Raw genomic sequence first — 15,803 nt, forward strand, 5'->3', positions numbered from 1 at the left:
TCCTATTCCTATTCCTATTCCTATTCCTATTCCTATTCCTATCAAATCAAAGTGAGGACCAGCTCTGTGTTTGATTATTACCTGACACAGTAGGGTCTTCATTCATGGCTGCAAATCCTAGGCACCAATACAAATAAATCATGGTTCTATGCTTTTACGTCAGTGAGACAAAGGAAATTCAAGCCTAATCTCTCTGTTTCAATGTAATATTTAATAACCTTCAAAAATTCCTTTCAGGTCTTTGCATTTTTTATTAACTAATATACATAATGAGTTATTTCAATTGCTACATTACGATTCTTTTATAAAAGTTCATTCATTAAAGCTTAAAAATACCGCATCCATTCCATATACACATATATGTAATATCTATAATTTATGCAGAAGAATATGAGCAACACAGGGTCATAATATACCTTGATGAAGACTTTGGCAAAATTGAAAGTTAAATCCTATATTCCTATTCTGAGAAACAATTTTATGGCCATTAAAAACATTTTAACTTTAATGAGACAGTGAATAAGTTTTAATACTTTGAGAGTACTTTAATGTAGTTCTGAGATCTAAAAAATTTTATAAGTGAATCCCAGAGAAAACTTAAAAAGTAATCTTGACTGAAGTATTAGGCTTAAAAATATTAAAAATAAAATACTCTGCCTGAAAATTACAAAATATGCTGTTGTCTGTTTTATTTCTGTGGATAAGGGCCTTACAATATTGAGTACTTTATTTTATGTATTATATACTGGGCTAATTAATTATGTGGGACATACTTGAAAAAGATCCACAGTAAGTGAATAATATATATTCGGGATAGATGGATGCAGAGGTCATTGTAGAGTATAAAATATTCATTAAGATTCATTTTGAGAAAATTATATTCCTTGCAAATTGAGAAGTCACAACTGAGTTCCATCTTTTTTGAAATGCGTGAACTAATCACTCTGCCACACAAAAACTCTATGTATACCCTTAGGATTTTTTTGTCAGAAGATTCTGGAAGTTTCTGAAATAGTTTAACACTATTTAAAACATTTTTATTTAGACTTTCATGCACACAACCTTTCAATTGGATAGCTTTACTATAATAAAATTGACAGGTCTTGGTGACAGAGTAAATAATTAAATATTGAAACCTCAGAAAGAACAAAAAAAACCCCTGGTGACAGTAAAATATGCATACTAGAATGTTCTGTCAGTTTCTCCCACTTTCCATTTTTTTGTATCTGTTTTGTGACACCAGACCATATGTAAAATGCACTCTTTTTGGGAATTCAGTATTCAGTACTGACCATGCTGCACTGAAGAGGTTGTATCTGAAAAAAAAAAAAGCAAGACAGAAGAAATTGTTGTGGCTGCTGTCTGTAAAAATACAGATTATTCGTGAAATTTTCACACTGGATATTTTTTTTGAGTAGCTTAAGAAAGAAGCCATTTAGTGGAATGCAAAACAGGTGCTCAAACAGGAGAAAATTTTACACCATTGCATGATCTCATTAGGAAGATAAATGAGGAACACTCTAAGTTGCTTTAAACACTAAGAAGTCTGTTCGTTTTCCTTCTTCTTTTCAAAGAATTTAAAATATGGTATTAAATGCTTGGACTGTTCCAGAGAAGGAATATTATGGAAGACATGAAGTTAGTTTTCATAGCTGTTTTTGAATTATATAAGTAGAAAAGGTTTAGCAAAACACTTTATAGTATGTTTCAAGCATAGATGCTGTATATAGGAATAAATAGGATATGCTTTTAGGTTTGAAATCCCTCATCATTTTTAGATGTCACGCAATCTAAGATTTAAGGAGTTGATAAAGAGGGGAAAATTCTTCTACAACCTGAAATACGGAAACTCTTTTGAAATTGGATAAATTCACAACTTAATTCAGCATGTGCTTTAGTGTGGTGTGTAACAATGGATCAATTATGTAAATTTATTTTCTTTTGTCATGTGTGATTTTCTTCATGAAAGTCTATTGTAAAGTTACAAAAGAAAATGCAAAAGGGGAAAATACCAGAAGACAAAAAATTGGCTATTTCACTTAGCTATTAAAACGAATTATGAGTATTTCTAGGCACCAGAATAAAGTATAAAGTGAGTGACAGATTTTTGATGTGCTAAAATTCAACTGAATGCCTTTCACATCATTGCATTTTAGCCAGATACACATTAGGAAGCATAGTCACCAGGCTGAAAATGGAATACGTTTATTTGACAGCTTAAAAGGCATATGGATCCTAGAAGCCTTTTAGTTTAGGCTGAATCTTATGATGTTTAATCTCAAACATAAGTCAGAGGCCAACATCTGATCATTTCAGTATCTACAAATACAGGTACAATTTTCACACCTACTGATATATGGGACACTGAAGCTGTGTTTTACTAGAGGCTATAGATGTTAAGCAAATACTCTCAATTATGAATTAAATTTTGTTTCTGTAATGTAATAGAATGAATAAAGTTTAATGGGAGTTCTGGAGATTTTTTTAGTTCAATAACCCCTGCTTGCTCTCAGCCCTGACCAGCATTGTCAGCTCGGTTTTGAATATCCCCGAGTACAGACTCCACAAACTTCTCGTGTCTTGTCCCAGTGTTTAACCCCTATCACGTTTAAAAAAGAAAAAAGAAAAAAAAAAAGAAAAGAAAAAGATTCTTCCTATGTTTGAATTCAATTTCATGTATTCATTTTTTTGCCTGTTCCTTTTTGACCATTATTACACATTGATAAAGTCTTCCTGAACTTTCTGTTCTACAGACTGAACAGCACTCTTACTGTGTCCTCATGTGTCAGAGGCCTCAGCCCCTCAATAATTTTGCAACCTTGCACTAGACCTTCTCCAGTATATCCAATTGTCTTATACTGGGGAGCCCAGCACTGGAAACAGTACTACAAGTGTACCAGCAGTGCTGAGCAGTGGGGAAGGACCACATCTCTGGATTTGCTGGCAGTGTTCTTCCTAACACAGCCCACATTGTTATTGTCCTTCTTTTCTGCAAAGGCACATTGCTGGCTCATGTTCAACTCAATGTCCAGCAGGGCCCCAGATCCTTCCCTGGAGAAGTGATTTCTATCTGGATGACACTTGCCCCCTGTCGTGGGTTTAAAGCATCAGCTAAAAAAACTAGAAAACTTACTCATTTCTTGTTCTGAGATATGGATTAGAAAAAGAGCAAAACAGGCTTAAAACTTAAAAGGAACAAAGAAAGTTTATTAACAAAAACTACAAGAATAAGAAACCAGAATAAAACCTGCAGAAACCCTTTTTGTCCACTACCCAACCATTCCCTTGTTCACATGACAACATAGAGACAAAAAAAACCTGGTGGTTAAAACAGTCTTATTTTTGCCATAGTCTTTTCTTCCGTCTTCGTAGAGAAAAATAAGGGGTTTTTTCTGCTAATCAATGGAGTTTTTCACAAGAAAACCCTTCTTCTCATGGCTTTCTTATTCTCTGATGCCAGCCACCTGGAAAACTCTGCCACCAGTTCTCTCCTCCCATTTCATACCACTCTGAGGTGGGTTTTTGGGCCATGAAGTCAAGGCGTGTCATTTTAAGGATGAGTTATTCAAAGGCAAAAGTTCTCTTCATCTGTCTCTATGAGCATTTCTGAAAAATTTTCTCTTTGCCTTTTAAAGGCTATAAATCTTCAACAACTATCACTTCTCCTTTTCTGTTTCAGCATCTCATAAGATCACAACTACTTCACCATTTGCTTAAATCCACACTTTGAAATACTCCATTCCCCCCAATATACTCTGTCATGAATTAAAGGAGTTTTTTCAGAATGCTATTGTCCATCTCCATAATTTTAGCAAAAGAATATTTCAGCTTATTAAAACGTCTCCTTATTTCTCTCCCCCATCTGAAGCTTAATTCCTTTCTTCACTGTCTCTGATAGTTTATGTTGTCTTTTTACCTGTTGATCACTCTCTCTTCCCCTCTCTCTGGATAAAAGGTTTAATCTGCAAGTCTCATCTGGATAATGAAAGGGTTAAAATCTTGCCCAGGCTTTTGTAGATGGTTCTGTGATCTCTGCCAGAGCAGCAGCTGGAGCTGTCTTCGATAGAAGATTCTTCATGGCTGCTCTGGAGAGTGTGGTCACTGTCTCAGCCTGCCGCAGGTCAAGAGCTTTTTTTCCTTTCTTTACTCGGCAGTCTCTGGTGAATTCAGTCACAGCAAAAACTGCAGCCGAGCCAGGGACCGGCCTGGCCCGGCCAGAGCCCGGGGCAAGCCCCGCAGGCCCCATCTCCCGGCCGGGAGCCGCTGGGCCCAGCCCAGCCCCTGCCCGGGCCACATGGGCTGGGGAGGGGAACGGGAGGTCAGCTGGAGCTCTGTTACCTTTCACAGCCAGAAAACAAAGAGACAAAGAAATTCCCAGGCTTAGGTCTTAAGGTGATGTTCACAAGTTGATCTCACTTTTCAATGGTCAAAACTGCTGTCAATTCTTAGAAATGGCCAGCTGTTGGCTAGGAGACAAACTCCCATCAGCCTCCAGAAGTTTTAACTTCTTTAGGAGTTTCCCTAAATGCCAATCCAACACACCCCCCCACCTCTGTGACTCTATGTTCCCCAGATGCCTGAGTTTGAACTCCTGTTTCTTGAACTTCTTGATATTCCTGTTGGCCCATTTCTTCAACCTGCAGATGTCCCTCTGAATGATGCTGCACCCATCTGGTTTATCAACACTTCCCTCCAGTTTTGTATCACCTTGCTGAAGATACACTGGGTCCCATGACCAAGATCATAGGGGAAGGTGATAAACTAAATCAGCCTTGCTATCATTCCCTGCGGTTTACTATTAATGACTGCATACTTATCATAACCCTCTGTCTGCACCAGTTCTGTCAGCTTTCACTCCACATAAATGTTTTTTCACATGGTCTGCAATCCATCAGTTTATTAGTTAGAATGTTAAAGGGAAACATTTTTAAAAGCTGTACTACAGGCAATATAATCAACACCCAGTGCTCTCCATGCATCCACCAAACCAGTCATTTACAAGGCTATCAGGTTCTTTATCACTCTCTTAAATGAGCCTTTTCCATAAATTATTGCTGCTTTTCTACTGAGATGCACAGACACTGCCAGATCTTTGCTTAATTATGTGAACAGACATTTAAAATGCTTAAAGGTAGCATGCATATTACAGTAGGCTTGTGAATCTGAGAAAAATAGTACCTAAGAGGAAACTTGAAATGGGGGCTTGGGAGCAACTAGGAAGTAGTTTATACAAAACAAATTTCCCATAGCATAATAGATCCAAGAAAAACAGTTTGTGGGATAGTTCTGGAAAGGAGAATGTGAAAAGTCCTTGGGCACCATCTTTTATTGGTGGGGAGCAAAATAAATTATTAGGCCAGAAAGATGGAAAGAAGTACCTGAAATATCAACTCAAATCAGAAAAGACATATACTTTATCAAAGAAAAGGCATATTCTGTAACGAGTTGCCATCAATTGAAAAAAAAAAAACAAAACCAACCAGAACCCAAAACAAAACCCAAACAAAAACAAAGCAAACAAAAAAAGGATCTATTCCTTATATAAGGCATAAGAGTTTGATGTGTGATCACTGCCTCTTATCCTCCAGCCCAAGGGATGGAATCAGATTAGTATTAATTCTCTGGCACGGCATGGAAAATATCCACAGGTTGCTGGATTATTCTGGCAAAGTTGGTGAAAGTTTTGTATTTGCTTTGGGTATTTTTTGCTTCACCATATATATATATAGTCTTTTTAGTTAGCAAAGGCAGTTTATGAATCTTTTTTTGGAAATTGTTTCCTTGCAATTTTCACTGATTATGACAATATTTTCAATGCAAGTATTTGCATGATGGCAATAACAATAAAGAGTAGTAAAATAATCAAAATATAATGGCCAAATAAAATGGTGTAAATAGCAGTAAAGTTATCTATTCAAAGTTCATAACAGTAACAAAAAAATAAATAATGTATAATAGTAATTACAATCCCAAGGCATCCAGACCAAGTTAGCAATAACAACTATGCCCATAATTGTAAATGCATCTTCTGCTACTATCAATATTCTTATCATATCACTGTATTTGGTAGAGTTTTGCCATAAATTCTGCCTAACAGTCTAATGCATGTATAATACATGTACCACATGCATTAAATCTTACAAAGCACATCCAAAATGTATTTATAGAAATAAAACAAACAAGGGAAACTGCATGCATATTAAGTATTTATCGTCTCTCATAGTTACATCAATAAAAAGATCTAAACACGTGACCTGTCTAATGAATTCCTAGTGGATCCTTGTGTCTTGTTCCATTACCAGTAAGGTCTAAAACTTGAGACGTTTTCTACCTGAAATGAGAGTGAATTATAAAGAATATGATCTAACACAATGGAGGGAGATAAAACACATTGATGTCTTTGATAAATGGATAAAAATGTGGATAGCTGCCAAAAAGCAGGTGGGCAGTTGGCAATAGTGCCTTAGTGGTTGAAAGTTGAACTTCTTGACAGCATCTGGATGGACCTACATAAAAAAGTACTGAATTCTAGGGGCTGTCATGGCAGCTGGGAAGAGGCATTGGCCTTCATACTGAAGCTTTTTCTTCAGAAAAAGCTTTGAGAGAGAAACTTCACTTTGGGAAAAAGATTGAGTTTTATAGCATTTATTCAGGATGTGGCTGAACTGAAGCAAGTGCATATAAAGTTGGGCCTTATTCTTACACCACACTCATGATCTTTCATAGAGCATTGTGCAGACACAAGTAACCATTTTTTAATCCACAGTAAACTGCAGGAACAAAAAAGACAGGGCATACTCCTTGTCTACAGCAGCCAGCTCCTTCTCTATCTCTCCATCCTTGTATCACAGTGAGAAGAAGCTGAAGAGGAAAATATGTCAAGATGGAAATCCAGATAGAAAAACTGATCATCATTGCCTATTTTTCCCAAGTCTTCATGTCATTTTGTTTTTTTCACAAAATTCATAGTGGTTTTAGGGTGTTTATTTAACTTTTTTTTCTTGTTTTATTTAGAACTATGGTTTCATTTTTGCTTTGGTTTACAAATCATTGTGATGCTTACATGTCCATTCCAGTCAGCTATTCTTCTTAAATGGCTTACTTTATTGGACTTCCTTGTTTTTTAAAGGTCTTACTTTTATCCACTACAATTTAGGGAAAGGGAATGCTAAAATATTTAGTTGAAATACAGTAGTAAATGAAGCACTTCGCCAATCAAACTGAAGTGATGCCCAATTAGTCAAAAGTAGTTAGCATAAAAAGACACAATAAAAATTATTTACCCATGTCAGCAGACATATCAATATAGTACCTATATAATCAATTCATTCCTCTCAATCCATAAAATTAATCAGGGGCAGAATGGCATTTACTTCATTCAAGTGATGCAATTTTGAAACAGCCAGAGTGTACAAGCAACTACTCTTCAAGACTGTCACATGTGCCATGAAGGTAACAGTACTTGGTACGCCTTTTCCTTCAGCTTTCTTCATTGGTGGTGCTCTCTTCTTGCAGGTCGAGCTCACATCTCTACAGTCTTTTCTAGCTTTATAAATACATCATAAGAATAATGCTTCTCACACATTAGATTTCAATCTCTTTTGAAAGCAAGATTTTTGTCATCTTCTATTTTCCAGATGCTCATTTTCAGTCAATACAAGCAAAATGAAGGGTTTACAGCTCTTTAAACTTTAGGAAATTATTTTCACGTGTACCAGAAACAATGTCTGCTGCCAAGAAAACTGGGGAATTAAGGGACATCTGGTGTCTTTGGTTCTGCCTTTTCAGTGTTTCCCATTATAATTACCTGGCCCTCCTGCTGAGTGCAGAAGAATTAAGAAGAAACAAAGTCATATATCATTTTGGTTCTTCTGATTTATTCAGATTTATCCATTATATTTTGTCTAGAATATAGGTATAAAATAGAGTTCAGGATGAAAATCTTGGATTTAGGTTGAAACAGGAAGCCAGAAATGGCTAATTCCAATAGCCAATATCTTCACCTGTATGACAGGCACTGAATCACAGAATCACAGAATAAGCTGAGTTGGAAAGGACCCACAAACATCATCAAGTCCAACTTCTGGCCCTGCACAGGACCATCCTGAAGAATCACACCACATTTCTGAGAGCATTGTTCAGAAGCTTCTTGAACTCTGCCAGGCTGGTACTGTGACCACTTCCCTGGGGAACCTGTTCCAGTGCTCAATCACCCTCTGGGTGAAGAACATTTTTCTAATATCCAAACTAAGCCTCCTTTAACATAACTTCATGCCATTTCCTTGAGGCCTGTCACTGGAAACCATAGAAAAGAGATCAGTGCCTGATCCTCCTCTTCCACTCACAAGGAAGTTGTAGACTGCAGTGAGGTCTCCCTTAGTCTCCTCCAGGCTGAGCAAAAGATCTGACTCAGGTAACATTCATACAATGGATAAACTAGTGCCTTGTGAACTGGGGACCTGAGGTTTGCTACTCCTGTTCTTACTTTTTGAGATCTGGTACAGAGGGATGCCAGAAAGAAGCTTGCACAAGTGAGGTTCACAGTTTTTCTATGATAAAGGGAATATGCATTTTTCTCTTATGCCCCACTCCTCTCTCCACTCATTGCTGATGCAGTCTCTGCCTATTGATATTGAAATCTGGAATGCATGTGAGGAAAGTCCATTGCTCCTGGGCAGTCAGCTCACAGGAAACTGTGATCAGAGTAAGATATCTGTGGCAGGGGACATCTTTCAGAAGACTTCCAGCAACATTACTAGAGGAAAACCCAAATGGTAACTGAGAAGGAGCTAATGCAATTGGGTTGCACCAGTTGTGGGATTACTGGAAAGAGCAAAAGCAGCATTTCTGTCTGATTCCTTGGAGTCATCGTGAGGCAAGTGATGACCAGCATGTTTAGAGTTAAGAGCTATTCAGCATAGAAATTCACAGCGGGAATTACTTTCCTTTTCTTCTCTGTGCCATTGTAATGTGGCAGACTGTCTAGCTCTCAATTATTACCTGGCTAGTGGGAGCGTTGAAAATACTTGAAGGAGACCAATCATAATATTAGTCTGCATGCAGGGTTCTTGCTTTATTGTCTTAACAGAAGTACCTCTTAAATTAAATCTTAAACAACAAAATATATGTATAATTCTGAGATCTTACAATAGGTGTATCTACTATTTTCGTCAGTGGTTATGATATCACGACAGGGGAAGGCATTCACAGGTAATTTAGGGACATACATTCCATTGCCTTTTTAGCTTTTTGCTCAATTTTGTCTAAATATTTTTGAAAACTATGTTCAGTTAGGCCACAAGCACAATTGGCTAGAAATAGTAAAGACAAAAAGACCAACTAAAACTTAAAAATAGGATAATATTAGAAAAAGGAAGTGGCAAGCTTTTAAAAGTCTTTGATAAAGAGACTGTATAACCTGCTTTTCAGGAGTCAATGTACATACCTAAGGATACTTGGGAACTATCTTAGGAATTACTGTTCATTTGCTATGAGGATGGATTAAAATTGCAAATGTTACTGTGTCAAATGGCCTATTTAATAATTTATCTTCCTTGCTTCACAGTGAAAAAGAGACATTTTCTGAAAAGATAGAGGGTGATAAAAAGGTTTCATTGTACAGGGTGGTCAGTATAGAGAAAATCAGTATCTCTGAGAAAATAGACAGGTATTTCATTATTTATCTACATCTATTTTTGAAAATGCAAAACCATATGCTTTCATCTCTGTTGTTCTTCTTTTTTGAAAGATAAGTATATGACCTTTAAATCTCCAGACTCTTTGAGAGAGGACAATTTAGAATACAGTAGGAAAGAAATTACGAGGTTATATTTACCATATTTCTAACAGGACAAATTTCTCAAGGAGGCTTGTGCAATTTTTGCCCTAATTTTTTAATCTTGCTGAAATGTATTTATACCACCAAACTAGATTAATATTATTTTTTTTTTCATTTGCTCTCTACCTTGTTAGCCAAAATAATACCACATTCTTATAAATAAATTGTCTACCTTTGAATTAGCACTGGGTAGCTTTTTTTAGCAAAAATTTTCTTTGGAACAAGTAGAAATCCACATCAGTGGCCTCAGAGCAAAAGTAACTATTAACCACATAGTTGACATGCTGTGTAATAACAGTGGTGTCTCTCAATGGGCAGATTTCAGAAAGCTGTAGGCTACTTCACCCCTCCTGCATACTAACCATATGTTCATGAGCACTTAGGGCAAGGAAAGTAGTGCTCTTTAAATTCATACTCTACCTTTCTTCTTGGTGATTCTCCCTGTGATTTCAGGAATCAGGGCTTGACAACCGAAATTGTAGAGAGAAATGTTTTATTCCATCAGCTGACAGTATCAGGGATGCATGGGGGGATATCTCCTCCAATCCATGAGCATCTGGCCAAGACAGATTTCAGGTATAAATACACATTGAACCCGCAAGCTCACACCTCCCTGCCTGCCCATTCTCCACCTTCTCTCTCATTGTATTATAATTACCTGCCACGGCTCCTGGTGGTCACGTTTGGTGGTCTTCATCAGGCTGAATGCCTTCCACAGTGTTTTCTGATTGACCCCCATCTCTGGGCAGGTGCAGTGGAGGTTTGAGTCTCCCTTAGGTCACCTTGCCCCACTTGAAATCACCCATCTGGTCCTGGTTGGTTCCTAGAGCCACAAGTTTCTGCTTTGCTGGTTTTATACAATACCTAGATCTTGCTTTGCTGAGTTCTCACAACATATCTAATCTTAATGTTGTTTTTTCTGGCAACTACAGCCCTGTGTCGTTTGTTATAAACTGTTTCTGCTATGTGTTCTATTTACCCTCCACCTGTTTAAGCATATTATAGGTTTCTAAAATTCTGAATTTTTCAAAGCTATATATGTTCCCCATCTCACCTATGTATTTCTCTATGAAGATTTAAATCCTCTTTGCTGTGAAGTCCCACAGCAGGTTTGTGTCAACTTCAAGTTAAGTTACATGACTGGTATTGAAGACAGTTAACTTGATAGAAAGAGATAGATGTAATTTAAACTTAGAATAGAAATATTATTAATGAGAATTAAAGTTCTGCCTCAGAAACCCTTGTCATGTTCATTTTCTGTAAATATTGTCTCTACTCAACCAGTGAATTGTGCTGGTTCAACATCTTGAAAAAGAGAATGTTGAGGGGACAGAGGACAGATTCTGGAGCATGAGAAGGAAAGAACTAACACCAGATTCTGAAAAAATTGAAATTAAATATATTATCTTAGAGAAGTTTTGAATAACCCTGCAGACTTCTGTTTCTTTTTCTCACTTGTCTTAAATTAATGTAATTTATTGATTGTTTATGCATTGTCTGGAGACAAATCACATATAGATTTGAACATACCCTACGGCATAAGAACAAACCCTAGACCTGTATCTGTCCAGGATTTGCATTACAGAGTGTGTTGATATATGTATACATGCACACGTACACATATATAATGATCTACAGATGCTTAGCTTAATTTTTAGCTTGGTTTTAGCATCTCCTTATATATCAGTCACAGCATAAGATCATGAAGTGTTGCAGAGGAGGAAAGCACCACAAATTCTCTCTGAGTTTCAATATGATGTCTGTCTTCTCTGTGGCTAAAAACCTTTCTGCCATTATAAAACTGTGTCATCTGTTCAGTGTGCTCCTTATGATGGCTACTTGTACTACCAAAATTCCAAGACACTGCAGTAATGCAGTAAGAAAGGTTGGGGTGTCATGGTTGTTCTTTCTAATTTATCAAAATATTTGTAATTCTGGCACTGATTTAGAGTATGTGCAATGCTCTTAGGTAGCAGGGCATTATGTACTGCAGATTTTTTCCCCATGGGTAGTACACTGATTGATTTTTCATGATAAAAAAATAATGATGGATTCATAATTCTCAAGACATTTGTTCTTTTTGTTTGCTTTTATATTTTAAAATGACAGTATTTTGTGTTTTTAAATTGACATTACAATTTAATAGTCTTGTTAACTCTTCCTTCTCATATAGCATCCTGAGCTACTTATCAGTGGGAAAATTGACTGCTTAGGTAGGCACTGACAGATGAGTTCTCCGAGTTAAAGCTTTGTGCTTACAGTAGTTTGAAGAGTTTTATTTCCACTAGGTGGAGCATTGTTATCGCACCAGAATTTTTTTACACTAGAAAGATTCTTTAGAAGCCAAGGAAGAGGAAAAAAAGAGACTGAGCTGGAAAATTTGGATCCAGATCTAGGTAAGGTTTTGTGAAGTGTGTGACAGTTAAAGTATGTAAACATCTGTATTCCAATCCAGTTTGATTGGTCTGCCTCCTTATCTTGTGAATTCTTTCTCCTTAGTTCATCATTATCCTTTCAGGCTTTGACTGAAAGACTGAATAATTTAAGGTAAAAGACATGAGGTTCTTTGACAATCTCACCAGAGGAAGTGGAGGGGCAGGTACCAGTCTTTTCTCTCTCATGACCAGTGACAAGACTCGAGGGAATCTCATGAAACTGAGCTGGGGGAGGTTTAGGTTGGTGTCAGGAAAAGGTGTTTCACCAAGAGGAATGGAACAGGCTCCCCAGGGAAGTGGTCACAACACCAAGCCTGTCAAGAGTTCAAGAAGCATTTGGACAAAACTGTCAGTCATGTGGTGTGATTTTTGGGGTGTCTGTGCAGGGCCAAGAGTTGGATTAGGTGAACATGGTGGGTCCTTTCCACCTTAGCATATTCTATTATTCTATGATATCTGTTAAAAAGAAATAAAAAAATAATATAAAAAAACTTTAAATATCAAGGTGTTTGCTATGGTGCAGATTTCTGTGCCGAAAGGATGGATTGGAAAAACATTGAATTATTAAGCTTTAGGAGACTATATTTAGTGATTAGTTCAGTAAAAACATAATGGATTGCATACCATTTGGGGTCTTACAAACTCCAAAGTGAGTAAATTCAAAGACAAAAATTCACTTCTAAGATGTGCCTTTTTTAAAACCGGGGATAAAGTAAAAGTACCTTATAGAAAAATAGCCTGGCAGATGCTTCTCAGTTCGACCAAAATATGGGTATTTAGAGGCTTCATGGATCACCATCAACTTTAACCTCAGAAGCACAAAAGTGCTAAGAAAATTGCAACAAATGTGTGACAAAACACCAATGCTATATTAAATTATAACAGAAATTGTGTATCTGTACTCATGGTTATCACTGTGCTCTTATGTTTTCAACACTACTCTTAGCTGAAATCCCAGAAAAAAAGTGGTAGATCAGCTTTTTCTGATGCCTCTGATGAAGCTTCATATTCCCAAGAAAGTCTTGTTTAAGCTTGTACCTTTTCCTTCTTTTTCTTAATTGGTTGGGGTTTTTTTATTATTTTTTAGCCAAGTATACAAGAGATAAAACATTTTGCAGATTTGTAGAATTCTTCAGGTGTGTCCAACCTAATGCTTTGCACCACAGGAAGGTACAAAGGGGTCTCCAGTGCTGTAGTTGTGTCAATACAGAATCATAAAAGGGATGCACCTGGCCACAGAGGCGCTTTCAGTTTCCAGTAGTTTCAATCAGAAACAGCACCTGTGGCAGAAGAGCAATCTGGAGCAGCCTTTTTGAGTTATGTTTGTGTCTGAGCTGTTCTGCGTGCTGTAGCCTGTGACAGGTAGGCTGTTGCAGCTGAATCAGGCTGTGCCTGCTCTGCAAATGAGAACAGGTTTCTGCTTGTTAATACTGGTCATATCAACAGCAGTATAGACCTCAGCCTTGTTTAGTTGTCCAAAAATGAATGCAACGTGACTGGGGTGCATCTGAAGGCCTGTGCTTATAAAGATTGAAGGCTCTTATTCTTTGACCTTGTGCCTTTCTGACTCCAACTGAGGGCATAATGATGTCCATTAGAGAATACTTTGTCATGTTTATGAAGTTGTAGATGTTTGACGTAGGTTCCAGTGTTAAAACTTATCCAGTGTTTAAAAGAACCCTTTCAAAACTGGCTGTGTAAGGCTCTTCTTAAGGCAAAAGAATAGTAATGGAATAGGGAACATGAAAAGACCAAGATGTAATGATTTTCAAATTCAAGAAATACAATTTACTAATTGCATTTCTCCTGTGTTGGTGGAAATGCTTCAAATACATCTTAGAACAGGCAACTTTCACCTTCATTATGACTCTGTGAGTAACACAGGTCCACTCTGAGGGGTGACTGACAAGACTGTCTCACTCTAAATATAACTTCTTTAAAGACAGCTATGCATTGTTATTAAATGGTTGACACAGTAGTAGTTAGCAGATTAAAAGTAATTTTAGAGCTCCGTGTATTTTCCAGGATGCTAATTTCTACAGTTACCTGACAGCCTAGCATAACAGAGAGCTGTTGAAAAGGAGAGCAAAATTTTCAAGTGGTTTCTTCAGTTAGGGTTTTGTAGTTCACCTAAATTGTCCTAAATTGCAGGAAAATATCGATTATCTATTTTGTAAGTAGTAGATGAAAAAAACCCTCCAAACTAGATATAGATTGAATTCAAAATTAATGTTTTGCCAGATAAAAAAAGCCCAATGGGAAAAAGCTTTTCTGCAGCTATCCACAGAATAAAAAGGTTAAGAATACACAGCACTCCAGAAACTTGTTTAGTCCCCTGGCTTTCAAATCAATCATGCTATGAAATCAATAATATCATTTTTATTTTTGTGAGTGAATGAATAACACATAGTAGGTTAAGGAAAACACTCCAGTTTCTGTAGCCAGTGGGATGATGTATGCATAGTATTTTGCTTGTTATCTAATGATAATTGAGATATGAGTGAAATCTATCTGTTACCAGGGCAAGCCATATACTAATTTATATCATAGAGATAACATATAAGAAACCACATCAATATATAATCTAGAAGAGATAAGTTGAACCCATTTTTTACATAGAATGACTAATCAGCTACAAGTTCTATTATGAGGCTGAAGGATCAGGTAGGGCTGATGAAAAGCGTTAAGTGCTATAGTTTAGGGGGGACCATAATAGTCCTTCTTGGCTTTAAATTATGACTCTTTAGGCTATCTTAGGTGTGACTGAGTATTGTATATGGGGCAAGCCCTATCAGTAGTAGTGTTTTTTTACTATCCTGGACTCTAAGAGTGCCCTACTTCATCCCAGTTCCATGCTGAAAGGAAATATTTACTTTTATGTCCAGCTTCTCTCATAGAGACATGGAGTAGAAAAAGTTCAAGAACAAGAGAAAAATGTGTTCCTCCAGCAGGTCTTCTCTGGGACATGACAAGAGCATTAGTATTTCAGGACTCCCTAGGGTGTCTGGGGACTGAGTCATCATTGCCATTTTACTTTTTTCCTTCACCCATAGTTTACATAGATTTATTTGTAGCATATATTTCTGTTTCTAGTGAAAAAAAAAAAAAAAAGAAAAAGAAAAAAGAAAGTTAGTCAAAGCCATTCTGTACCTTTTAAATTCTGGGTATTTAATTTCAGAATTTTCATTTTCAAGCCCTTTACTTTTCTATTTCCCCTTTTAACTTAATCTTGATCAGGATAGTTTTCAGCTTCTAAATGATGAGTACTTCAAAGAGTAGGGAACAACTTAATTACCTCTAGTCCCCTGATCATGGGTTCTAGCTCACTGGCAGGTAAAGGAAATGGTTGACAATGGATCAGACATTTTTCCACCAGGTGCTTTTGAGGCTAGGTGGTGAAAGATGAAGATGGTCAGAGAATTTTTTCCATCTTAGTGCCTAAAACGTGTATTTTTTTCTTTACCTTTTCTTCTGGGAAAAAGAAAACCTCTCCTCTCCTCTCCTCTCCTCTCCTCTCCTCTCCTCTCCTC

Source organism: Parus major, chromosome 2 (genome assembly GCF_001522545.3).
Source record: "Parus major isolate Abel chromosome 2, Parus_major1.1, whole genome shotgun sequence".
NCBI classification, from domain to species: Eukaryota; Metazoa; Chordata; class Aves; order Passeriformes; family Paridae; genus Parus; species Parus major.